Source organism: Amblyomma maculatum, chromosome 1 (genome assembly GCF_055883805.1).
Source record: "Amblyomma maculatum isolate TAMU_Amacu chromosome 1, ASM5588380v1, whole genome shotgun sequence".
Lineage (NCBI taxonomy): Eukaryota > Metazoa > Arthropoda > Arachnida > Ixodida > Ixodidae > Amblyomma > Amblyomma maculatum.
This window is the reverse complement of record NC_139344.1, coordinates 212,327,980-212,354,604: the sequence shown is the minus strand read 5'-3', so window position 1 is coordinate 212,354,604 and position 26,625 is coordinate 212,327,980. Positions and strand designations below refer to the sequence as shown.

The 26,625-nt window shown below is 47.4% G+C and overlaps 1 pseudogene; it reads right to left on the bottom strand.

The window, feature by feature from the left end:
* Window positions 1-2,386: 2,386 nt before the first annotated feature.
* Window positions 2,387-12,833, bottom strand: LOC146205540 (uncharacterized; annotated as a pseudogene).
* Window positions 12,834-26,625: the final 13,792 nt, after the last annotated feature.

Below are 26,625 nucleotides of genomic sequence, written 5' to 3'. Positions count from 1 at the left end.
ACGGAATGAGAGGAGGCCCTCTCCCACCTTGCGGCACAAAGGACCTTGCTAGCGAGGCTCGGGCAGCGGCATCAGCCAGTGGAGCCCCGGAATGAGGACCTGACCAACCCTCCCCCCCCCCCCCTTCCCCCCGCCCCCCGCCCTTAACCCATAGCCTATGCAACCCAAATAAATATTTTATTTGGGCTATAGAGTACTACTCCCGTGGTATGAAATGTAAAGTGGCCTCATGAACTATGAAACGTAATGTGGCTTGTGCTTAGCCAAAGGACAAGAGCGCAGCTTTATACTTGGGCACGTGTGAAAGGAACTTGGACTCTAAGATGACATAATGAAATGATTACCTGCTGTGAATGGATGACATTCGCAAAATAGTGATTTTGTAAGTGGAATTGGTATCTTACGTTCTCGAAATGATATAGGATTCCCTGCATACTTTACCCCAAATTCAGTTCATGTAAACCTCGTTATCAATTCTCCTTTTGTGGAGTTTGCTTCCTTTGTCAGATTCAAGACATAATCAGCAAACAGGTTTACCAGGTAATTTTTCAAAAGATTGCGATTCCGGAGGTACACAAGGATCTGGGATTGGGATATGAGTTCAAACGTCACGACGACCTTAAGTACTCATCTACGCTTTGGAGGAAGTGATAGGTACGCAAATTTAATGTTATGAAGTGGCCGAGCCGATCCGTTGAGACGATTTGAATACAAAAATATTTACATAAACTTCCCGCATCACCCAAAATACACACACAAAAAAAAAGAAAAATCCGGCAGTGCCGAAGTAAACTTTGATCGGCTGCCAGTAGTTTGGGGAAGCAGACTATGGTTCATCGACAGCTTCCTGGACTCCTTACTGCAGCATTGTCAACCAGTGGTCGACAAAAAAAAAAAAAAAAAAAAAAAAAAGATCACGTTTTGCGGGCGGATTAATAGAGAGAGATTTAGCATGCTGGAGACGTACTAGCGTGGACCGGCCGGATCGCGGTCACGCGCAGTGGGAGGGGTGGGGAAAAGATGAGGCCACTGCGCGTGTGTAGGAGGGGTCCGGTAGACCGGTATACGTCTACGGTAGCACGTTTCCGGTATACGAAATTTCTCTAATGATGGGCTTAGTTGTTGTGAAAGGTATAGCTGAAATTGTATCTCTATTTAGATAAATCTTTACAATGTCGACGATACCTTCAAGCAGCGCAAAATTTCCCGTGGGAAGAGACAGCGCACTAATTTGGGGTTAGATGTTGTTTAGTATCGCGCACAAACTGCGATATTGTGTTCCCACTGAGAAAATGCGGAAGATTTAATGTGGTAAAAGAAGTTAAAGGTGAAATACACCATTTTTCCCGCAACTGCAGGTATCTACTTGACTGCTGTTGGGGAGCCCGGAATCATAAAAACACCAATTGCCGCGTATGAACACCTACAGCCACGATATCAAAAATTATCGGAGCATATATTTTACCCTGAGAGCTTTATGGAGAATATTCATGGAGAAGGTCTGTTGTTCCTCAACGTTTCTAACAGCTCTAGTATGAAGGCCGCGTTCGCCGTGTGTTGCAACCAACAGCTCCCATGTTAAGCACTTCGCCAATATGAATGTCACAAAGAAGCCGGAACCGGCTGAGAAGACGCACAGTTATTCTGCTTTACTTTTTTCGATTCGTTTTATGTCGTGCATACGCGGATGGTCAATCCAATTCAGTTTTTCTTTGTTACTCGAAATGCAACTTGAAAACAATTTTATAAAAGGATATCCCGTAGTTGTGTACTGAGGCCTCATGTAACAGTAAGTCCTCCCACGCAGCTGTATCAAGACTTCCAAAGCCGCATGGTAAATCCGGCCCTCTGAAAAGCCAAACCTAACCTGTAACCTGCATGCTTAATGGTTGAACTATAGCCTACGACCTCATCGACGGGTGCTGTGCGACTATAGGAAATGCACTGATCACAACTCATTATGCAATAAAAACGCACATAGCACTGAGTTATTGCCGGAAAACAGTTTTGAGCTTTCATTTATTCAATTACAGAAGCGCTGAATTTTAGTGCTCTGCGCTACAGTGATAATACTTAGCTGTGCCGTCTACCACAGAAATTATCTGCCCCTTCCGGCCCTGAGCGCTTTGTTGGCTGCATGGACAAGGAATGAAACCGGATGACTAGGTATTCAAGTTTCACTTAGTCCCACGCAAGACATCCAATCCATTTACGGATAACATCGAGCAAATATCATAACCTTCTCAGTAAGATACCCAATAGCAAGGTTGCACAGCAATATTTTAATGGGAAATGGCGCTTCATCACAATCTATAGCGGTAGGGCTAAGGCGGACCCAAACAGGATGTGAAAGGACACATGTAACAAGAATGAATGAATGCCGCCTTCACTGGGAGGAATCGCATATTGCCCTGAACACGGAGGGGTGCGGCACGAAGGCATATACAATCTGCGCGAGGCAAGAGGAATAAAAATATGAGGAAAGAGCAGATGATATAACAAAGTATTTACTTTATTACTTCGGATAACTCGTAGACAGCCAAGAGATACCCTTGGGCGTCCATTTGCAGGGTGATGCGCCCTTTCTGTACACATTTCGTATCTCTGAACTTCTGGGAGCATGTTTCGAACACGTTCGTGCGGCCACGAGTTATAGAAATGCTTAAAGAAGCAGCCAAGTAAAAATCGACTGGCATGTGTTACAAAATCAAAACTTTGTTGATGGCGGTTCGGCGGTTATTTCTGGACACCCAAGGATCCTCTTTCACTGCCACTGAATCCATTATTTAATCTTAGGTTTCGTTTGATTAGTTGAACCCCCATGAAAATATTTTAATCAGAGATGGCGCGACGTCGGGGATGCATCTCCACACAATGACGTGTTGATAATTATACACTTTACAGTCACAGCCTGCTTCTTAATGAAATGCTCGTAACTTAAAGTGCCCGCAGCAACAACGCCCGTTTCGATCATCCCGAGTCGGAGAGTGCTCCGTGGTGATCGATATGACGTGAAATTCAGTTAACGTGGTCGCAGTCGCTGCTATTTGAATATATGAGAGCTGTTGCCTCCACAGAAGCGCGCTATTATTACTAGCGAGCGAGTGCTAATAGACAGGGTGGCCCAGTTAGGATGGCCCAATTTCTTTTTTAATAAACCCAAGCACTCTTTCCAACTGGAATCAAGCGAGTGTTGTCAGGAGTCATGTAAATTACCTAATGGAATTTCTGTAGCGAGAGCTACATTATACACCTGCGCACGCGCCGTTACCAAGACAACCAGCTGGCGGGTGGTGCATGGGTGAAGAAGGTAACGATGAGCGCGTGTAATACGCGGCAATCTTCGCTTGCTGCCAGAAGCTGCTTCGGACGACTCCGAGATCTTAGTTTGGCGTGAATAGGTTCGTCTGTGCAAGAATGAAACTGGAAGAACTAAGCGTGTGTCTAAGGCCCCTGAAGAGCTGTCAGAATATCTGTTCAGCGGCGACGTCAAAATGCGGAGCGACAGGGATGCCGAACCCTCTACAGGAACTAGAGAAAAGCGTTGTGAATAATCACAATACGCGAAGAAGACGCGCCGGATGACTGAACACGTCATTCGGCTGGCGGCCAGCGCGTCGGCAATCATAACGCTTGAATCTGATTTAGTAAATAGAGTTTGGCTCTGTGTGTTCCGTGCGCGAAAGGCTGTGGCACCGGCGGAACGTGACAACGGTGAGTGCATCTATGTATCCAACCTTGGAGCGAGCTTTCCCCGAGTGGTCTGCCGAAACGCCCCAAACAGCTAATGTTTGCGCTTCGTATGAGGGTTGCCTTGCTAAACAACGAATTTCCCTCTACGGCCTTAGCCACGAGTATTGGTACCCGCCGATTCTGCACGGTTTACTAGTCTTCAATGATGTCGCCGAGCGGTAGCTCTCGCTGTATATTCTGGTCTAGCTGAGCTAAGCCATCGCCAGTTTTTTTCTCCCAGCCTGCGTGTATAAGTGGTCGTAATAAAGCAAATAACTTTTTAAACGTAGATTTAAAAGGTGAAATTAGGAAAGTTGTTCGGAATCAATAAAATGTTGACACCTCGGTGTTCCCACGAGGTATCCTTACCGTAGCCTTTTTTATTAAGCAACAAAGAAAGCCTGCGAACTTTGAAAGATACCACGTGACAGAGCCCTCCATGCGCCAGAATGCTCCACGATTAGAGCGCTCGCATTTGCCACTGGGTAAAATGCTACCAGTTTCACGCCTTATGCGCTGTCCACAGCAGAGCTTTGCGTTCCCGCTGGATCGGAAATAAGCGCCGCGTTTACAGCGCCCACATCCGGGACTGGATAAAACGCTGCCAAATTCGCCCCGTCGACGCTGCTTGCGAGTCTCGCTTTGCTGGCCCGTCAGCTACAACGTTGCAGCTTGAAACGTTGAGTCCCTTTGAAATGAAACATTGAGCCCGTTTATTTTTATTTTTTTTTTTTTACTGGCAATGCATTTTGAAATATGTAAATGAAATATCAGCATTTTATAGCTCGGAAAGTTGACTTCTCGCTATGCACATTTTTAAAATGGTGTTGCTTGCATTTCTACTGCAGCAAAAAAAGTGTAGTAATCCCGATCGCCATCAGCTCGCGCGCCAACCCGAAGAGGTAGACGAAGTGGAGCCGGAGCCTTGTTGGCACTGCCCTGTTGATTAGAACGCTACCACCGTCGCTTTGGTTTGCGGACGTTTCTTGCGGTCTTGGTGCTCCTATAAACACCTTACACTTGGTGGAGGTGCTGGGTAAACATCTTTGCGGGTTATCTTATTCAGACGCCGGTAGTCCACACAGAAGCGGATTGTGCCATCTTTCTTCGTCACCAACACTACGGGGGAGGCCCAAGGGCTATGAGATGGTCGTATGATGCCCCGTTGAAGCATATCGGCGACATTGTCACGAATGACGCGGCGCTCAGTGGGCGACACGCGATATGGTCGCTGTCGCAGGGGAGCATGAGGACCAGTGTCGATTGCATGAGAAACGGTCAAGGCGCGGCCCAAGGAAGGCTGGGACACGTCAAAAGATGCACTGAAGCGCTGAAGGAGGGCGACTATTTGGTCCCGTTGGGCGGACGGAAGGTCGGTCGCGATAGCTCGATGAAGGGCGTCGACAGGAAGCTCATCACTCGTAGCAGCACAAGACGTCAAGGCAGCGACTTGAGGAAAAACTTCAGGTTCGGAGAACATGTAAATGCGATCAGGGTCCAGCTCTTCAATGTAGCCGAGGCACTCCCCGCGAAGAACAGCCGTTGGGCAGGGAAAAGGGTTGGAAGCATAGATGACACAGCTGCCATCAGAAATTGTTAGAACGGCGAAAGGAAGAAGGAGGCGGTTATGGTGGGCGGAGGCGAGTTTGGGCGTAAAGAGAACAGGACTAGGGAGGGCAGATGTCGAAATAAGGGGAACGAGAACAGAAGAAAAGGGAGGAATGTCGGTGTCTGCAGCTACAAGGAGTTTAGCAGGGCGCACAGGCGGGTCACACAGGGAAACATTACACACAGGGGAAAGCTCAACTTCAGCACGGGCACAATCAATCACAGCACTGTGAGTTGACAGAAAGTCGTAGCCGAGGATGATGTCGTGGGAGCAGTCGTAAAGCACCACCATCTCGACGAGATACGTAATGTCTTTGATGCAAACTCGTACCGTGCACGCTGCCACAGGGGTGATACGCTCTGAACTGGCCGTACGAAGCGAAAAGGCAGAAAGCGGCGTCGTGGCCTTGCGAATTTTGCGGCGAAGGGCATCACTAATTACGGAAACGGCAGCACCTGTATTCACCAGCACAAGAACGGGAAAACCTTCTACGAACACTTCAATGACGTTGGCGGGAGAAGGCGGAGGACTTAACGAGTTCGTCAAACGCGCAGTTCTTGCCTCCGGAACTGCGGCATTCAGTTTTCCCCTTGCGTAGGGCCCTGTCGCCGGACCATTGGCGAAATGGAACGTCGGCGAGGCGAAGGCGAACGGCGTGTCGAGTACTGAGCCCGAGGTGGAGACGATCCAGAAGAGACGTTGCTCAAGGGCGGCTCGGGATCGTAGTGGTACTGACGGACTGTGTTCTCAGGATGAAGCGGGCGCTGACGGCAAAGGCGAGCGACGTGACCCGGGAGCCCGCAAGCATAGCAAATTGGGCGATTGTCAGCGGTTCGCCATGGGTTCGTAATGCGGCGTCGCGGTCGAGGGATCGGAGACTGAGGGGCCATGAAACGAGGTGGAGCATAAAATGTAGGGCCGTTCTGGTACGACGATGTTGGAAGCGGGCCGCGCGTTCCAGCGGTTACTTGAGCGTAAGTGAGTGGTGCTTATATATATTTATATTGTGGGGCATAGTCGCCCATCGTCCCCTTTAAGTTCGGCTTTCCCCCGCGTTCGGTAGTTACTCTAGCTATCGCGGAATGGCGCCAACATTGGTGGTGTGGGCGATTCCTCTGCCCGAGGGATGCGCACGACAAACACACAGTGGGCCGTATAACAAACATATTTAATCTCACAGGGATCTTGTCGTCCGGGTGGCTGCGGGTCGTTTCCGTGGAGAGCCGGGAGCGACGAGCCAGGGACCAGGAAGCGCCAGGGACCAAGAAGAGGCCGAGGCGGCGGCGCGTGCCTTCTTTTATAGCCCCCTCGCGCGGGACCGGTTATCCCCGCGCGAGCGGGGAGAGGGAAACAGGCACGCGCGCAGGGAGCATTGGGAAGTGGCGCAATCGTCCACATGGGTGCTAATTCAGCCCCACGTTGGGCGCCAGTTGTGGGCGATTCCTCTGCCCGAGGGATGCGCACGACAAACACACAGTGGGCCGTATAACAAACATATTTAATCTCACAGGGATCTTGTCGTCCGGGTGGCTGCGGGTCGTTTCCGTGGAGAGCCGGGAGCGACGAGCCAGGGACCAGGAAGCGCCAGGGACCAAGAAGAGGCCGAGGCGGCGGCGCGTGCCTTCTTTTATAGCCCCCTCGCGCGGGACCGGTTATCCCCGCGCGAGCGGGGAGAGGGAAACAGGCACGCGCGCAGGGAGCATTGGGAAGTGGCGCGGCCTTCGAAAGCGCGGCGCGCCACGAGCCCTACAGTGGTTAAGATTAACTATCGAGAGATGGCGCCAGCATCGCGGTAGCACAAGCGCCACCCCTGATCTTGTCACTGCGCACGCGGGCAAAGTCGTCTTTTCGGCATCAGGAACTCGGTGCGAGCGGACGCATCCTCGCGCGACTCCGCAGTCGCCGGCGAGGCGACGGCCTCGTGGGACTTTTCCCGCCTGCCCGCCCTGTCCGGCCTCGAATTTATTACCTGCCCTAGCGTGGGCGAACATTCGCCTCTATAGCCCTCTGTAAGCTGCAAGGCGGACAGTACAAGAACACAGTCCGTCTAGGCACAAACCCACGAGCTCGAGCGGCACAGCGGCACTTCGTCGTTCTCTTCCTCCTATTCGTGATATCCGCTCTTCGTTCGCTACAATTTCCCCGGGAGCGAAGAGGAGCCACCCTGGCGACCTATGGCGAGGGCAAGACGAGCAGGTCGTAGTACGTTTTGAGGCGGCTCATGTGCACGGTTTCGCTGCCGCGATGACGCATGTCCGAAGAGGGAGGGAGTCGCTACACGATATGATTTACAGGGGAGGTTTGCTGAACGATGCGATAGGGGCCGTGGTACTCAGTTTGAAATTTCGATGACAATCCTGGGGGGGGGGGGGGAGGGTAGAATTCGGTAGAATTCTGTTGTGTTATTTCTGGATCAAGCGTGTTCCACTGGCGCACTTCGAGTGCAAAAAAAGGAATAAAAGAACGTGTTGTTGGAACATGAGAATTCCTGAAGCGTGAGAGCGTGTTTATGACGAGTGTTTCTTGAATGATTGACTTGGATGAAGGCTTAGGGGGCCATCTTAAACGTATATTGGAGTAGTAGGAATAAAAGTTCAGACGGTGCACCTTTGCTCTATCAGAGAGTGTGGGGAGGCAAGCGCGACGTAATAATTCACTAGGCGAGTCAGTGCGGCGATAACTGTTAAATATAAATCGAACAGCCTTCCGCTGGACGCATAGCTACATCGTTTTTCACGTACGAAAACCACACTATGTTGGCGTATCCAAGTACAGGACGGATAAGCGTGATATATGCGAGTTGCTTTATGGACGGTGTAGAATGACGCAGCACGCGTTTCAAAAAGAATAATTTGTTTGTAGCTTTTTTAGCGACATTATGAACATGCGATGACCAGCCCGACGTGACTGATACGCCTAGGTACCGATATTCCTAACTTTAAGTAGTGCAACGCCGTTAAGGCAATATTCAAAACTTAAAGGTGTCTTCTTCTTGGTAATTGTCATGCTCACTGTTTTCTCTGTATTGATAACAATTTGCCATTTCAGGCACCACTGCGCGATGCGGTTAAAGGCATTGCTCAGATTTACTTGGTCCTCATAGCTCTTTACTTCAATGTAAATCACGCAGTAATCCTCGAATAGGCGAACATTACAACTTATATCCTCTGTGATGTCACTGATAAACAGCTAAAATAAAAGCGGAGCAAGCACTGAGCCTTGGGGGACCCCGGAGAGAACGGGAACGGTGTCTGAAGTGCAATTATCTAGTTGCACAAACTGATAACGATCTGTAAGGTAATCTTTAATCCAACAAATAATCGGTCCATCTCCAAATACATTCTTTAGTTTATATAACAACTTAGTATGCGACACGCGATCAAGGGCTTTTTAAAAATCTAAAGATATTATACCAATTTGGGATTGGTTTTTTATGTCGAGCGTTAAGTCATGAACAGTCTTAATGAGCTGCGTTACTGTAGAGAGCCCGGATCGGAAACCAGGATGATTTGAACTGAGTAGGTTATGTTCTTCTATGAACTTAGTAATATATTTTAAAATGATGTTTGCTAGTAATTTACAACAAGTACAGGTATGGAAAATAGGACGAAAGTTAGCCGGCGTGGATAAGTTACCAGATTTGTGCACGGGGATTACCTTATCAATCTTCCATTCCGATGGTAGGCGGCCTTCACGGAGCGACTTTGAAAATATAAGGAAAAGAAACTTACTGACAGGCTCAGCGCACCGTCTCAAAAAACAGTTCGGGATTCCGTCCGGTCCATTGCTTATCTTCTCATCTAAGTTTATCAACAGCGATAACAGTCCAGCCTCAGATATAATAGGCATGCCTGACAGTTTTTCATGGCTAGTAGGGCGCAGCCTGCTTTCATCAAGATGAAAATTGTCTGGTGTAAAAATAGATTGGAAGTATCGGTTGAATGAGTCTGCTTTTTCTCTGATCTGCTGCTGAGACTCAAGTGCTGGAGAAGGGTGACTATGGTCATTAATATACTGCCAAAATTTGTGCGCAATGCTTTTGATGAAGTTATTCAAAGTGGGTGCTGCAAAAGAGTTCTTTAGCGCAACAAATTTTGTTCTTTAGAAACCTTGTTAAAGCACTTATCTGGGATGAGTAGGCTGGGACAGGTCGCGACTTGTTAGATTTGTGTAGCCTTTTAATTTTGCGTTTTACGCGTATTATGTCACGCGTGATCCAGGGATTCTTTTTCCAGGTGGTTTTTACTTTTGACGGTAAAAAACAGTCAATGCAACGTACAATGTGGGCCTTGAATTGCATCCATACTTCATTAATGCTATTTCGCTCATTTGTGCAAAGATCATAAAAGTTTGGGTATTCGTGTGCAAGGCATGCAATTATGGCTGCGTCATTTGCTCTGTTGAAAGAATGTACTCTTTTCAATGAACGCTGAGAACGAATGAGGTTTGGCACGTGTAAAGTGCAGATCACCATTTCATGGTTAGAAAGGCCTTCCTGTGTACGGATGTCGACAGTACCTCGCAGGAAGTGGTCGGTCACAAATATTAGGTCCAGAATTGTACTTGATGCCACCCGAATACGAGTGGGTGTGGCAACTAGCTGAGCTAAATTAAATGTGAATAGGAAGTCAGCTATTATGCAGCCTGCCGCCGTTCCCGCACACAAAGAGCTCCTGTCAAATTCGGGAAAGTTAGTCTCCTGCCATAAGTATCCTGCGGCAGGACATTCGGTTTAGCATTTAATCAAACAAAGGGTCTAAGTAGGTTTTTTCTGCACTTGGCGGCCGATACACAACGCCAACATCTGCAACACCATCTGCCAAATAGATCTAGCACCAGACCGCTTCTACTTCCAGCACGTCTGGCATGACTGAGTATTTTATTTCACTTTTAATAAGCAAGGCAACGCCCACACCCCTTGATTCTCTGTCTTTTCTCAATGTTGTGTAGCCCGGCGGCGCGATTTCTTGCTCGAAAATATTGCTGTGCAACCATGTCTCGGTAACTGCAACGATGTCGGCATTGAAAGCCAGTAGGATTGCTTCGAGTTCATGCGCTTTATTAATAATACTTCGCGCGTTCACAATGAGAACAGTCAAGAGCATTGGCTCTTGGTTATTCGTTTTCCAGGCTTGTTTTCGTCTTCGTTTTTTGCCTTAATTTCAACAATCCCTACCTCACCCCTCTCCTAGGACCCTACGGCGACAGGCTGGAACACCCACGGTTAGAAAGAAGAATTTTCTCACCACCACACAAACACCTTCCTTCCTCGGACGCTATAGACTGGAGAAAAATACAAACAAACACATTCCCTAATCTTCAAATTTTAAATAAGATAAGCCCAACAAAATACACGAGTTACTGTCCTTGGTGCGGTGCAAGCCCGACACTCTTTCACATCTCTTGGGAATGCCAGGACAAACCTGACCCAACGTTAATAGTGCCATGCCCGACACACGAGCAGTGGGAGGCGGCCCTGACCAGCGACAACCTGGACCAGCAAGCCTGGATTATCCAGCTAGTCCGCAAGTCAGCTGCTGCCAGCGGAGCCCTGGACTAGGGGCACCGACCACCCAGCTCCTGCAAATATTTACTGATTATATGCTCATTAAACGTTTTTTCTCTCTCTCTCTCTCTCTCATTGTTTTCGTTTTTTGCTTTAATTTCAACAATGTCATTGAGGTCATTGTCCCACGCGAATAGCGTATCTTTAATTTTTACTTTGTCATATACTAGAGAGACTTTTTCTTTTCGGTCGCGGTGTTCTTTAGTTCGATCCCATAATTTTTTCCTGATATTCCTAACAGTAAGTGAGAAATCTTCACCGATTGAGTACCCAGATCCCTTTAGCATGGTGCATTGCTTAAGAATGTTAATTTTCTCTCTGTAGTTAAGAAGTTTCAAGATTATCGGCCTAGGTTTAGTGTCATTGTCTTTGATAGTCTTCCCAAGCGATGAATTCGTTCGAAACCTACCGTTGAAACATCAAGAATGTCCTCAAATACAGTTTTCGTGACGGTATCGTGCAAGCGGTCGGTGGATTCGCTCTGCTCTTCCTCAACACCGTAAATGATTAGATTAGAGCGTCGGCTTCGGTTCTCAAGATCGTCGACCTTATTCGCCATGATAGCAAGGTTACGCTCTAACTCAGCGACTCTCTTGGTGCATTCTGTCACTTGTTTTTCGAGCCCGCTTATTTTTTCAAGCTTCTTTTCTATTGCGTTCAGTTTATGATTGGTTAGAACTTTTCCTTTCTTAATTTCCTGAATGTAATCCGCAATTAACTTCAGTTGTTCTGCAATCTGTCTATCATTGGGGCCCGGATTCGCCTCTACATCACCGCTCAGCTTAAGAAAATGCCTAAGCGAGACAACAATCGATAACATTTCACAAACTGGCTGTGGGCACGGCAGCAAAAGTAAGCAGACATTGTTACTTCGAAATGACTTCCCGTAGGGTTTGCTCAACTGTACGAGAAAAATGAACGGGTTGGTGATGCTCATCTTGAAATGAAATGAATGATCGAAATGTATATTATACTCACGCAAGAAAACAAACAAGTCAAAGCAGGTGAATAGATTTTAATTGCATTTCACTGCTTTCAAAAACAATTTTAAGCTTTTGGCCGAATATCCGATGTGCCGAATAGATCTTTAGATTTTGTATACGCATGGCTTCCTCAACCAAGTTACTGCCGATAAGCTAGAATCGCTCGGCCTCAATTTTTCATTGCGCCTTTGGTTAGTTACTTCTTTGTAGCTTTACGCTTTCCCCGGCTGCTGGCATGAGAGTTGGAACGTCCCCGTTTCTTCCTCCCCTTCTTCGGAGCGCTGCTTTGAGAGGACGCACTGGTGGAATGGTGACGGCGGTTTGCTCCGTGCTTCCGCCCGCCGGAGCGCCTTGAGGATCGAGAATGGGACCTGCGGAGCCTCTTCCCAGACCGCTTTTCTGCCCGACTGCCGCGAGATAAACTGGATCCCGATCGGCGATGAGAACGGGAACGCCTCCTACTGCCACCGCTGCTTCGCGATCTTTTGTGACTTCTCGCCGAGTGTCTCCTGGCTCCAGCAGGTTCCCGAGACATGCTGCGTAGCCGACGGCGGCTGCCACTTCGCCGGCCACTCTTGACGGTAGTAGCCGAGGAGGCACCTGAAGAGGTGCTTCGAGAATGCGCCTTTCGACGCACGGCGTTGGCCTTCCCTTCAGGGGGCGACGGCTCTGAATTGTCTGGTGAGACCGCTGCCTTTTTCGTCAAACGGGGTGACCTGCGTTTAGACTCAGCAGTTGCTTCCTTGGTAGTTTTTTTCGGTCGACCCAGTGTAGGCATGTCAACGGATATCTTTCCTGCATCAGCCGGCGAGTCGAATCCGGCGGGGGCAGACTTGGCCGCATTGCGTGCTCGCCTTTGCTTGGGCTCCCTGATTTCGCTTGACGCCGGGTTCCGACTCCGCTTCTCGGCTTTCTGTGAACTTTCGCGGGCGTTGCTGTCCATGCTGCCGGCAGGTCAGCCTCTACCGATGAAGTAGGCTCCAAGCGGTCTGTCTGGTCGAAGCCTAGGCCAGTCAAGTCCCGATGACTGCTCCGCAATGCCCAGAAAGCCTCTTACACGAGAGCGTCTCAGAGGGGCCTCCCAATTGGTGACAGCCGTTGCCGCTGGAGGTCTTTGCGGCGAGCTCTAGGCTCCTCAGTCACGCCCGGCCGCTTCCTCGTTGATGCATATCGGGGACTGGCGAATCTCTTGGCCAGCCGACGCGGGACGCCGGGGAAGAGGGGCGCGGTAAACGCCCGGCCGAGCGTTCCAGATGATGCCGGGCAGGGTTCTGCTGCGCGTGGCAGCAAGCGGAAGCCGCTGCCTTCCTCGTGCAATTCGTCTTCCTCTAGCCCTTCTGCTATGGCGCCAGCAAATGGCAGATTACCGAAACAGTCAAAATGCTCAGATCACCATGTTCAACCAAAATGTTCCCACATCTAGAAACAAACTAATGCTGAATAAAATACCAAGTTCCGATAGTTCCCCGGAAAAAAAGTTAGAAAAAAATTTCTTTTCATCTGCGAATTTGAGAAAAAAAAGTTGCCTTGGATAAGATCCAGTACAAAGAACGCAAATGCAGCTTGTGCGTTTTGGCGTACAGTTTTTTGTATCTCCAATTCATCCAGGTCAATCCCTTACCGTGAATATGGGCCATTACGACTGATGATATCGTCATCATCAGCAGCAGCATCGTCTTATTCTTCTTTTTCTTCTAGGCACACAAAACTCTCCTACCGCTTATACGTCACTTGCGCGAGGAGCTACCGGCTTCCTGTGCAGGACAAGTTTTTTCCCTATCGACCTAAAGGTCATTTCACGAGTTCTTTTTGTCAGTTAATTATCCACTGACTGCACCATTCATTTCATCCAGCTCTATACTGCGTTTTGCAGCTTCTTTATTTAATATGCTGTTCTATAGAACAAAATAAATTATATTTCTTTTTTTCAGGTACGTAGAGCAGGAACAATTGTCATAAACTTCAAGCGGACAGCGTGTAGTAGGTTCATTGTGCACTGCACGGAGGACGTTTACTGCAGGAAAGCAGTGTCCCATGCATTTGCTGCACACCACAAGCACAATCATAGGGCACAAATAAGCTCTTAGAAATCGTACTGCAGCAGTTTTAGACGTTAATTATAAACTGCCAGCATAGATGCAAGTAACGGCTTTCCGCACCTCTTTAAGGTCGGAGTTTTCTAAATATCTGTAGAAGACAGCATGTGCATCGAATTTTGACAACAATATGAGAGATCTCTATGGGCGATGAGAACCGCCTAAGAACTGTAAACCGATTCCCTAGAACGTTTCTGAGCCGGTCGTAAACCCTCTGATGGCAATAATAACGTTTCTTTTTTTTAATTTCGAGCTACCTTTCAATCCAACGCCACTGCTAACGAAGTACGCAGCGCTGCTTGTGAAATTTTCCCAGCGGCGCTTCCAGTACCGCCATGAAGGCAAGTGTAACCAGAAGTCATATCGTAACACAACTTCAAAAATCGTAACACGCACACACACACACGCACGCACACACACACACACACACACACACACACGCACGCACGCACGCGCACACACACACACACACACACACACACACACACACACACACACACACACACGCACACGCACACGCACACGCACACGCGCGCACACACACACACACACACACACACACACACACACACACACACACACACACACACACACACACACACACACACACACACACACACACACACACACACACACACACACACACACACACACACACACACACACACACACACACACACACACACACACACACACACACACAATCCTGCCCTCCGCTCTAAAGCAGTTCCGCAGTCCCTGCACTCCAGTTACAGCCAATACGGCACGTTCGCGGAAAAACCGCGAAGCTATTCCTCTTGCCGTGACTTTGAGGCACAGAGTGGCGAAGCTCGAGGAAATAGCATTCAGCCACGAGTTAACGTCGTGCTAGTTTGGCAAGCCACAGTAATAATTCGTGCGCAGTACGGCCGCTCGATCCAAGTATCCAGTGTGCTTGATCGGTCTGCATGCACTGTGTCAACCGCTTGCGTAACTACTGCGCGAAGGACAGGAGTAGTGTTATGCCCAGGGCCCTAAATCGTCCCGGAGGGTCCGCGCACTCGGAAAGCGCCGCTGGAAGGCCGGATGTGGTTTTTCCTTGCGACAGCGGGCCGAGGCGTGTTGACGGGGGACGTCAGTACAAATGAGCACGGATGCTTATCTTCCCGACAAGCTAATTGAAGTCAAGCGCTTTGGTCGGCAACTGAACCGGGCGCCCTTTGAGCTCCTGTGAACAATGGACCACGGTGAACCAGCAGCCGCGGCACGCCGTCGTGTTGTGACCCAGCAGTGGCTACTGTTGACTCAAAGGAGGTGCCGCTCGATCGCCATTAAGACCCAGATTGTGCTGCTGAGGATGTGTGCACCATCGCCTGACCGGCGCGCCTGAAGATGGCTGAAACCAGATGGGACATCGCCGCTTCAGAGAGAACAGCGGGAACAGCCTGGCTGTTGCGCAGTGGTATACAGCATCCCCTGTACAAGTGCGAGGAGGTGTGTGTATGTGTGCGCGTTTGTGCGTGAGGTGCTGGTGGAACAATTGGGCAGAGCCAAAGAAGCCATGGGTGGAGCCAAAAGAAGCGGCTCAGCGCCCATTGGACGTTTGGGAAGCTGCGGGTTCCACAGCAAATTTACCTGCAGCTGTGTTTGAGAGTGTTTCGCTAGGGGAGGCTCTTCTTTTAGGGAGTCTCATTGTTCCCAATAGCCATGGGGATCACATTAGCAGGAAGGAGGATTGTGGGAATATTGAAATTTTCAAATACGAATATAAAAAAAAAATCCTTCAAATATTGAATATAGGTCTGATCAAGAAAAAAGAGACAGAATTATAGAATGGCACACATTATGCATCCTTATTTTAGGATTGGCCTATGGATTGCCTTTTTGGCCTATGGATTGGCCTTATTTCAGGATTGCCAACGAGTCTTGACACGCTGCCAATATTGTATTGCCTAAAAAATTGAATAACTGAAATTTGTGAATAAAATTTAACTACAATTGCACAGTAGTGTATCCAGTATTTAGCAAAACATCAAATCCAGTATAACCTTTATTTTACAGGATTCCGCATACCATTTTTTTGTAGAGGAAGGACCTGCATAAAATCAGGTGAAGCTGTCGTATCGCTGCTGAATACAGTAAATTCTCATTCATTCAGTTTTCAAGGGACCAGAAAAAAAATATCCGAACTAGTCGAAAGCTCAAATTATCAAATGGGCCTGAGAAATCGAAAACTATTTGCATCGCAGTAATTTTATCTGATTAACACCAATACAATAGTTTCCTGCGTTCGAAATTATACCAAAGTGATAACAGTGTTTTTTTCCCGGTTTCGACAATTTCTTTGCTTTGCACACTCTGTTGGGAAGGCCCCCTTCACAGAATGGAAGGTCCCATTTCCCAAAACAGCCCCGTCACATTCTGGGGATGTGTCACTGCATAGTTCCTGCTGTCAGGCATTGCGGCGAAGCGCGCAGTGCAGATGAACTGCGGTGAATTTGAAAATTTTTTGGGTATTTGGTAATTTTCAGAAAATTCTGAATATCAGCTTTCGAATATGAATAAGAGCCCGATAACAAACATATTCGATTTGTATTTAGAATTTTGAATATTTGCACACCACCAGTGGTAGAACTGCTGCGCCAATTGTTCCAAACTGTGCCAAATCAGAAATCCTGCTACATGCTGCTACAAAATCGATTTTTTGCCTTCTGCACCACGCCTGCGCCAAAAGTCGCGAATAACTCTGCCGACAACGAAACCGAACTGTCGCAAAACCAAAACCTGACATCTGCTGGCAACTCTGTGCAAGGCGGAAGAATGTTTTTGCGGGTCCTGGGCGGACAATCACGTGACACAAAATTTACGTTTGTCGAAGTCACTTCTTCGCCTGCTGCCGGTGTTTTTTTTCCCTCGATCTACTGGGAGGGAGTGAAAGGGGGCTGCAAGATATCAAGTCCAGTGCACGGGAAGGGTGAAAGGAGGAGCTGGCAGGCTGGCCATTGAAGGGTCGAAGCACCTGGTGCTCGCTTAATTTGTGTGCGTGCGTGCGCGTCTGCAAAGGATGTGCGAGCAGGCTGGCCAAACGAGTGATGGTTTGGAACTGCCTTCGGCAAATCACAGCTGGAGCGGTATGCACGCTTGCTTCCTTTTTTTTTTTTTTTTTCGTACCAGTGAGGTATGGGCTGCGATGACCTGAGTAGCAGCAGAGGGAGCGCTAAGGATTTGCTGTTTTTGTGTGCGCGCACTGGACTCTGTTGGCCGCTTTTGTACCTTAAGTTCAACCCCTTATGTGGAGCATCTTGTATAATTTTACAGCTTAATTCCAAACGTCAACGTTTACGTGCCCTTTAGAAGATTATCTCAGTCTTGCAATTATTTCTTTTCTGCCACTACAAAACTGCATGTGTGTGGGCGCGCGTGTGTGCAAATAACTCATGCACAGGTACTCAATATATTTGCAGCCCTGCATACGTTCAGTAAGTACCCCTGGACGTTTTTATTACAATGAGGAAAGCATATGCACAATCCCTGCAGCGCGCTGCAAAGAAGCAGACTTGCGACTCCGACTCCCTGCGTCGCTTTGATTAATCAGCCACCCCGACAAACCACCGGAAGAAAAATAACGAAAGCAAAGATTGCGAACGCAAGGAAAGCGGCGCTCACTCTCTATATCTCCGCGCATCGCGCCTTTTGACTGAGAAGCGCCAGTCAAAAGGGAAAAAAAAAAAAAAATCTCCATGCAGGACCTGCAAAAATATTCTTCCCTCTTTCCCTTCAATCAGCACAGGTCTTGAAGGAAAAAGGCGCCTCGACGTTACACTGATGTACACGATGAGGACACCCAGAAAAGAGGTCAGAATCGGGAAAATGTACAGGAAGAGATCAGGCTGGCCAGGAATATGAGCACCAATGCTGAGCTGCTTTTCTCAAAAGGCGTCAAGTCTAAAAATTTTGCAGACGTTGAGAGTGGATAAGCCTTTCTGAAGAATGGACAAGAAAGGCTCACAGCGGCATTGTCCAAGCTGGAGTCATCAAGGCAAGGGAAGAAATAGTGCCTTAAGGTTGCAGTTTTAAGAAGCGGCAGTTCTGAATTTCTACAGCGAGGTTTTATATTAAGACAGCTAGCTACCTTCTTTCCAAGGCTACAGTGTTTATATTGTAGTTGCATATCTCGTTATGCCTTCCCTCTGAATAAAAACGGCATTGTTTTTAGCAAAACCTCCTGTTTTGCTTAATTTGGGAAGGACAGAACAGCACTTTAGACTACATTTGAGCTTGAAGCTTGTTTTTGCATGGCTTTGGTCATTGTAAACATCTGAGCAATTGGGTTCCAGAAATAAAACAAGCTTTCTTTATTTAAGAGTCTCGAGATTTAAATTTTTGCTACAAAACGTTTTTTGTTTTTTTTCTGCTACAAAAGCTCAAATATTTGTTACAAAATGCCATGTTTCCTGCTACAAAATTTGAAATTTCTGCTACAAACTGCGATTTCTTCTGTTACAGAGGCTACAAAAAGAAATTGTTGTGTTGCTGTTAGTACTTCTTAATACAATAGCCAGGGGTTCAACCTGGTTAGACTGAAGATGCTGTGTGAAAGCATTGTTTGAATTATCCGCACCGGGACGCTTGCTCTGTGATGTCACGATCTGGCAGGCCAATCAGGAGTCAGGCAAACTGTTTAGAGTGACAACACAGCAGATGTCTCGACAGAAAAAAAAAAAACGCTACAGATGGCTACGCAACTTATCTTTTCGGACCGATCTCCAGCACATTGCACGACTCCATACTGTTTGTTGGAATTGCCTCTGCGTCAACGCCCCGTTAGCGCTCTGAATGCATGCGGGACCTTAGATGGCACCACACCATGGTGACAAACGAAAAATTTGGAAGTGTCTATGTGCTGAGCAAGTACGCTCTGTATAAGTGGTAATGTTACATGAAAAGGAAGACGCAGTTCTTTAGAAACAAGAGCAGTAATGAAATCTTGTTAATTTGGCATTCGGGAAAAACGTTCGAATTATTTGAAGGTTTGCATTCTCGAATGGCCCTAAAAAAAATCTGCTGCAAGCCATTTGTATCACTGGAATTTTACCTAATGAACACCTGGAAATGGCTGTCCATACATCTGAGATGAAAGCTAAACGACAACTGCAATACACATATTCATCAGCTGCTTTTTGCGCACACTGTCCTGTATTGTAAGTTGCCACCACAGCTCCTTTCGCAGTGCGATGCAATAGCAGTAATGCCTCATTACAAGCATTGCGTTTTGAGAATGCTTCACTGCATGATTTGTGACCTGTGCAGTGAAGCATTCTCAAACCATAACGATTCAGCATACGAAGAGTGGTAATGCGTATATGCAAGAGAAAACAATATGAGTCGCGTTAGACAGGCGTGGCGCCATCCCCAAAAATTCGTGGGCGGCACTTGGATCTCTCTTAAATGTGGTAAGGCCTTCATTTTTTTTTCTCTTTGTGCTCATTTGACACTTTTTCACTTATTTGCTTTATTCCTCTTTTCTTTGTTCTTTTTTTATTCCTTTTTTTTACTTTTTGTACTTTTCTCAATTTTCTTTTTTTTTGTTTTCTTTTTACTTTTTTTACTATTTTTCTCCTTACTTTTGACTGACTTGCTGGAATCATTTTTAGCGGTAAAAAGCTGCTGGAAAATCATTCCAGCAAGTCATTATTAACTAGCCCAACTTGAAGTTTTCATGAAGTTTCTTGACTGACTGTTTTTGATGTTGTAACTCAATGACGAGGCCTGAATAAAGTTTTGCAACGTTTTTGGCTAGTTATTTGCACAATTTCAATGTCCGTGGCTGTTTTGACGTCTGCACACTATATCTGCGGCCACGGCTATTTCGACGTTGAATTGACTTTTTTAGCTCTAATTAACTGCTTACAGTGCAGCGGTGGCGTAGCGGTAGAACATCCACCTCGCATACAAGAGGAGCGGGGTTCAAATCCCGGTGCCGCGCAATTCTCCACCGGATGAAAAAAAGAAAAAAATCCGCGTGTCGATGGAATTGCTTAAACAGGTTTGGGGTGCTACCTGATGCCGGTGAACACCTCCGACAACGCACTCCCTCACCAGAACAGGAGTTGGCCACCCTGGTGCAGTAATTGGCCGCAACCTCCTATGATAAGCTCGATAAAACCCCGGCCCTCAGTCACCAGCGGCTGCGGAACAACTGACCAAGGCGGCGGTCAGACCTGTGACGCAGCAGGGGGTGCTAAGAATTCCTGGATCCGCTAGACAGGCCGCCATTGGAAACTGACCCTGGCAACGTTTAATGCTAGAACTCTAGCTAGTGAAGCTAGTTTAGCAGTGCTGTTAGAGGAACTAGAGGGCATGAAATGGGATGTCATAGGGCTTAGTGAGGTTAGGAGGCCGAATGAGGTATATACTGTACTGAACGATGGGCATGTACTGTGTTATCGAGGTTTACCAGAGAGGCGACAACTAGAAGTAGGTTTCCTTGTCAATAAGTATATAGCGGGTAATATAGATGAGTTCTATAGTATTATTGAGAATTGCAGGCATCGTAATTAGGCCTAATAAGCGGTATAAACTGAAGGTTGTACAGGCCTATGCACCTACATGTAGTTATGATGACCAGGCAGTTGAAAGCTTCTATGAAGATGTAAAATCGGCAATGCGAAAAATAAAGACGCAGTATATGGGCGACTTCAATGCCAAGGTAGGGAAAAAGCAGGCAGGAGACAAGGCAGTGGGTGACTATGGCATTGGTTCTAGGAATAGCAGGGGGGAGTTACTAGTTGAGTTTGCAGAGCGCAATAACTTGCGAATCATGAATACCTTCTTCAGCAAACGGAAGAACCGGAAATGGACATAGAAAAGTCCTAACGGAGAGACTAAAAATGAAATCGACTTCATAATGTGTTCAACCCTCGCCATTAGGCAAGATGTAGAGGTAATCGGGAAAGTGCGATGCAGTGACCACAGGATGGTGAGGTCCCGAATTAGCCTAAATCTGAAGACGGAACGCAACAGATTAGTAAAAAAGAAACCCATCAACGAATTAGCGGTGAGGGGGAGGGCAGAAGAGTTCAGGATCTCTCTACAGAATAGGTATTCAGCTCTAACTGAGAATGGCGACATTACCCTAGAGGCAATTAGGAACAATAATTTCAGAGATATCATTACTGAGTGCGCGGTAGAAGTAGGCGGTAGGATAGTTAGAGAGGATACCGGTAAGCTGTCTAAGGAGACGAAAGATTTGATTAAGAAACGCCAGAGCATGAAAGCTTCCAATCCAACAGACCAGATCGAATTGGCCGAGATATCAAAGCTAATCAATAAGCGCAAGGTGGCCGATATAAGGAAGTATAACATAGAGAAAATTGAGCATGCTGTAAAAAACGGGGGAAGCCTTAAAGCGGTAAGGAAGAAATTGGGCATAGGCAAAAACCAGATCTATGCGATAAGGGACAAGGCGGGCAACGTCATCACTAATATGGACAAGATAGTTAAAGTAGCCGAGGAGTTCTATACAGATCTCTACAGTAGCCAAAGTAGTCAGGACCGTAATGAGATTGGCGGTAGGGAAAAACAGTCAGACGTTCCACCAGTGACGAAGGACGAGGTCAAGAAAGCACTAGAAACTATGAAAAGGGGGAAATCAGCTGGAGAGGATCAGATAACTACAGATTTGCTGAAGGACGGGGGGATATCGTGCTAGAAAAACTGGCCACCTTGTATACGCAGTGCCTGGTGTCATCGACGGTATCGGAACCATGGAAGAATGCAAACATTATACTCATTCACAAGAAAGGGGACTTTAAGGACCTTAAAAATTACAGACCAATCAGCTTACTGTCTGTTACGTATAAGTTATTTACTAAGGTAATTGCTAATAGAATCAGGACAACCTTAGACTGCAATCAAGCAAAGGATCAAGCAGGGTTTCGGAAACGGTACTCTACTATCGATCATATCCATACCATCAATCAGGTGGTAGAAAAATGCTCGGAATATAACCAGCCATTATACATAGCATTCATTGATTACGAAAAATGCATTTGACTCAGTTGAAACCTCGGCGGTGATGCAGGCATTGCGAAATCAGGGGGTAGACGAGCCGTACGTGAAAGTGCTGGAAGATATATATAGTGGCTGCACAGCAACCATAGTTCTGCATAAAGAAAGTAACAAAATTCCCATAAAGAAAGGTGTTAGGCAAGGAGACACAATCTCCCCAGTACTATTCACAGCTTGTTTAGAGAAAGTATTCAGAGACTTGGAATGGGAGCAGTTAGGGATAAGGGTAGATGGAGAATAAATCTGCGATTTGCTGATGACATTGCCTTGCTAAGCAACTCGGCGGATGAACTGCAAATAATGATTGATGACCTAGACAGGAAAAGTAGAAAGGTAGGCTTGAAAATCAATATGCAGAAGACTAAGGTAATGTTCAACAGCCTCCCTGAGGGAACAGCAGTTTACATTAGGTAGCGAAATACTGGAAGTAGTAGGCGAATATGTCTACTTAGGAAGTTAGGACAGGTAGTAACCGCATATCCGGACCATGAAAAGGAAATAACAAGAAGAATAAGATTGGGATGAAGCGCATTTGGCAAGCACTCGGAGATTATGACTAGCAGCTTACCGGTATCGCTCAAGAGGAAAGTATACAACAGTTGCATCTTGCCTGTACTCACCTATGGGGCTGAAACGTGGAGGCTAACCAAGAGAGTTCTACTTAAGTTGAGGACTACCCAGAGGGCTATGGAACGAAAAATAGTAGGGGTAACATTAAGAGATAGAAAGCGTGCAGAGTGGGTCAGAGAAATAACTCAAGTTACCGACCTTCTAGTGGAAATTAAGAAGAAATGAACATGGGCAGGACATGTAGTGCGAAGAGAGGATAACCGATGGTCGCTTAGGGTAACAAACTGGATTCCAAGGGAAGGAAAGTGCTAGCAGGGGGCGGCAGAAAGTTAGGTGGGCGGATGGGATTAAGAAGTTCGCAGAGGTCAAGTGGATGCAACAAGCACAGAACCGGGTTAAGTGGAGAAATATGGGAGAGGCCTTTGCTCTGCAGTGGGTATAAGAAGGCTGATGATTATGATGATGATGATGATGACGGGTTCCACAGTTGTACTGGAAAGTGATTTAAGCAGCCTAGGAGGGCTGCTTCAGGGTGACTCGCCTATGCTCTCAGTTCATTAAGAGCTACCTCGCTCCCTTTCCCGTGCTTGCACGTTTATGTTTTGTGAATATGTAAAATAAATCTTCAGTTTGCCCTTCTCCTAACAACTCTTGCCGTCTTCTGCCTTCCTCAACGCCTTGCGGTGAAGTCCTATAGCTGCCGGTCCTCCGATCATATCAGCAGAGAGAATGAACGTAACACAGCGCTCAGGACCGTCACCAACTTGCCCAATAAACTTGTTTTGTGCAAATCAAGTTTGTGCAGCAAACTGCTGGCAGTGCCTTGCTTTCTAGTCAGTCATGGCAGCAAGTGCGGTTATCTGGCTGTCTACTATAGGCACAGCGCCGACGACCGAGAAGGCACACCCGTGCAGTGTTATCATAACTTCCGGCTAAACGAAATTGTTATACCAAACCTTCGCGTGGCCTGGCAACACGGCTACGTGTGCACTGTGGATGCAACTCGAAATCACACATCATGCACATCCTTCATTCAGCTGCCGCATGCTTACACTGTCAAACCATTGACTAACCATTGAGTCTTAAGCTAAGTAATTAATCGATGAGTTTTCATTAGGATGAAGCAGGTGTAATTAGGTCTCTAGTGCAACTTTGTCATAGAAGATGAAGCCGACCACAATCGAAGCGCAGTTTGAAACACTGCAGTAGCTTAGCATGAAAGAAAAAAAAGTAACTGGACACCGAGATTGCGAAGTGGTGTAAAGCTGTGACCAGCAAGGCTAACCACTTAATCTTTTGTGAAACCTCTTTCGGCGGTTGGTCGAAGGAGGTGTCAGTCACAACGGCGAAATCCCGCTTAGAATGCGGATTGTAATTCTTTTTTTAAAGAAAGAAGAAGACAACTTAGCAGAATTATAAACTTAAATCGGCATGACGCAGTAGTTGACAAATCAATAAATAATTGGGGGAGAGGGAGAGTTAAGCATGGCTTCATCCTACTGATAGAGCGAAAGCTGCGACAGTTGCACTCTGTACCACACGGTATTCAATCCGCGGTTTTCTTTTTCGTAATTGTTTATTTAAATTAAGTTTTGGGGAAAGGAAGGAGCGTTATACTTTTGCGGAAACCTACAGCGAACCGGTCAAGATAATGTTTTCTTTTTTTTTTTCTTGTATAGTGTACATTGGTTTATAAAAAAAAAAAAAAAAAAAAGGGAAGGCGCAGTATCTGTCTTTGACCTTCAATGTTGTTCAATGTGAAAAACTCCGCGGCTCTGACTGCTGGTAAATTAGGTTTGGGGATAGAAACGAACCTTATACATTTCAGTGGACGCCCCGGAATTGTGGACACCTGCACCCAACCAGGTAAAAAATGTTTTCACATTTTTGTCTTGTATGTTACGAGTCAACAAATGAAACTGGGTTTATTAAACTTATTACAAAATTAGGTCAGCATGGCCACAGCGATCTTGTCTCGTTCGTATCTTCTGTCTTCGTGTCTTCTGTCTGACGCGGTGCGGCGCCTAGTTCTCCGATCAATTCCTTTGTGAGTGCCCGTTCGGCGTAGGAGAGTCGGTAGGGGCGAAATTTCACTGGCTCCGGTGATATCAGCTCAATGTTCATTTCAGCGGCATTCGTGCAGCCGATCTTTAAAACGGTGCTTGCGAAGCAGTCTCGATATTCGCAAACAAGCTGTTCGAGTTTTTCTCGCTCTTCAGGAGTAACCCCTGGGCCTGTTTTGATGTTCTGGCTAGGCATCATTGAAAGCTGAACACTGGTGTCCGACTCACTCTCTCGCAGTGGGGTATCGTCCGGGTAGCAAATTTCCGCTCGTGCGATCCGATCCGCTCGTTCTCTTTGATGGTCAGGTAATGATTAGAAACTTTCATGATCGGGATGCATGTTTCATTGGCCCCGTCAACAACGTGGTATGCAAAGCTCTCGACCTTCTTGACGTCTGAGCTGAACGTCAACGAACACTCCGAGCATGGTGCGCTGCCTGTGGCGTGGAGCTTAACGAAACCGACGTATTGTGTGGGTACCACCGTTCTTTCCTTCGCTCAAAGACATACGGGTCGTTCTGGGTGCTCTGGGATTTCAATTTACTGAAGCTTGTCGTTGCTATCGTGCTCCTCGAATATCCGTATACCCAGCCCCGGATAAATCCCTCAGTAAAATCCAGCAAGTGACGTGGAGGCAGCTCCAATCGGATACCTTCCCTAACCCTTTCAAACTATCACTGGTCAACCCTGGGCTGTACACCCCCGAATGCACGCTTTGCGATGCCAAAAAGGCCGACCTAGCTCATATCTTACACATGTGCCCTGAGCTCCAACCCAATGCCGAATGGCTATTATCTAACCCACTACAATGGGAGGCTGCGGTGACCAGCTCCGAACCTGTGGTACAACCGCGGGCGGTGAGCTGGGCTTTGGAAGTCGCCGAAAGACACGGTCTGACGGCCACATCACGAAGCCAACGGAAAGAAGCCCATTGATCATTTGACAAATGTCTTTCTTTTTTTTTCTTTTTTTTTTCTCTCTCTCTCTTTACGGAAATAAAGTTTTCACCACCACCATCACCGCCTCACAATTGTGACGTGTGGTTGCTCAGTAAATGGTTGACCCAGTAGGGGTATGGACTGTGACGCGTCGGGCACAATTAGCACCGGAACGTCCGCTCTAGCTTGGTCGACCGTGAGAGTGATGCGTGCTTCTCCACACGGTGTCACATGCCCTGAACCGTAACCCCCGATGGTGAACGGCTTGATCAACTTCGAGTAAGCGATTCCGATGCAGTCTACATCCTCTTTCCGCAGAGTTACGCATTGGCTGCTGAGACCGACGTATGATCGTATGTCGGAGCCGTTTGCCTTCGCCATCATGAAATACTTTCCGTTCGCCTTTTCAGCGGCTCGGAGGTCAAATCCGACGACGTTCTGAGCGACGCGCGCTCCTCTCTCTGCTTCTGCTTTGCAGTCGTTTCCTTGATGATCCACTCACCCACACGAGAGTTGCAATGACTTTAGCGCACACGCTGCGCATCGCGCCCTCCGTGGCGGTGCCGGGCATTTGAGGGACACGTCACCGTACTCGCTGCAGTTGAAGCAGTGTGGTTCTCCCCTTTCATTCCATGGCGGCTTCCTCCTCGCCCTCGGAGAAGCGTCCCTGCGGCCGCGGTTGATCGACACCGATTCGCTTTTGTTTCTATGGGCGTTGGAAATGGCGGGGAAAATGAGCATTCGGAAGGCCACCTGTCTTGAAAGTTTTGGAAGCGATGTTTCCTAACCTTTCTTCAAGGTGATTCAGGCAGTGAAGGTCCTCTGGTGACTCGTACGTGCGTACGCTCACTGCTCTAATGACCTCGTCGTCGTGGAACACCGTGATGAGGTACTCAATGCAAGCTTCATCTGTGAGGCCGCAACGGCGAGCTTTGGAAAGCTTGTCATAGTAATAACACTCGAGCCAACCTTTTCATGGCTGATGCGCCTTGATGGGACTCATGAAGCATCGTCAGCAT